Source organism: Globicephala melas, chromosome 2 (genome assembly GCF_963455315.2).
Source record: "Globicephala melas chromosome 2, mGloMel1.2, whole genome shotgun sequence".
NCBI lineage: Eukaryota > Metazoa > Chordata > Mammalia > Artiodactyla > Delphinidae > Globicephala > Globicephala melas.
In genome coordinates, this window is record NC_083315.2 from 25,432,244 (window position 1) to 25,433,529 (window position 1,286).

Genomic DNA, 1,286 nt, shown 5'->3' on the forward strand with positions numbered 1-1,286 from the left:
CCCCACACCTCCACATCAGGCTTGAGGCTGGAGGAGGGTCTTGCTCGTGTTCCCACCTGCCCCTCTCCAAGAGTGTGGGTACAGGGCCCCACTGGCTCCCCCCTGGGAACCGCAGTCCTCTCTCTCATTCCTTCTTCCTCCCCCCTGGTTCCTTCCTTGCAGGCCAGATTCTTCTCCCTGTAAGTTTCTTCAAGACACTGACTCTCTCCCATCCACCACAAAAAGCCAGGGAAATGTGCAGCCTATTTCTGCTTCCTGCCCGCCTCCTGCCTCCCTTGGAATTAAGAGAGTTAATAATGTGCCTGGTGCACACGGAGTAGCCAATAGATGTTCCTATTCTCATTCTTGCTGCCTTTACTCAGGGGACATTGAGGCACAAAGTTTGAATTCGAAAGGGGAAAATTCAGGAAGAGAAACCCTCCAGGGTTCACATTTCCACGTGTCCCGTGAGGATGACACTGTGTCCTCCCCTTCACCAGCTGCCCTTGATGCCCAAGCAGAGGATGAGGACCGTCCCCCAGCCCCCTTCTCCTCCATAGCCACTCTCCTGTCTCGGATCACACCATGTATTTTGTTCATGGAGAAGCCTGCTCCTGGATCATCCACAGATTGTGAGAATCAGCGGGGTCTGTGGAAGCTTCTGCAGAGCCCCTGGGTCACCCATCCTGCCTGTGCTCAGGCCCCCCGGGAATGGGCAAATCTGCAGAGACATCTGCTCCTCTCCAGCATGTTTGTCCTCCTTCAGGTGACCACCTGCCACCCCACCTGTTTTCAGTGGCGTCAGCTGTGAGCTCAGTGCCTCCTGGGAAGCCCCCCACCATGGTCTGACGGAGACGGTGGTCAGCCCCAGGCCGTTGCCATGGTGCAGGTCAACCATGTGGGTCCATCTTGTAGAGTCAGTGATTATTGGTGGAATGGCAGGTGTGAATGGGCAGAGGAAGGTCACCTCCGTGTAGGCTGAGAGCGTCCTCTATGGGATGCAGGTGGAGTTGCCACTTCCTCTCTCACCAGCTGGAGCCCATGGGGCAGCTCTATCTTGGCCAAAACCATTCTGGTCATTGATGCCTTTGCCCATCCTGATGGGGCTGCTAAGGCATGGTCCCTACTAGTTGTACATGTACATGTGTGTGTGTCCCCGGGCACACAACACTCAGAAAAATGGCACAGTATGGAGTCTTCTTGTTTTCTCCTAGGCTGTCAGCTGCAGGTCCCTCCACAAAGCCTTGGGAGTAAGTCTGGAAGAAATGTGGTTGGTGGACAATTAAGACTTTTTAAGTGGAAAATAC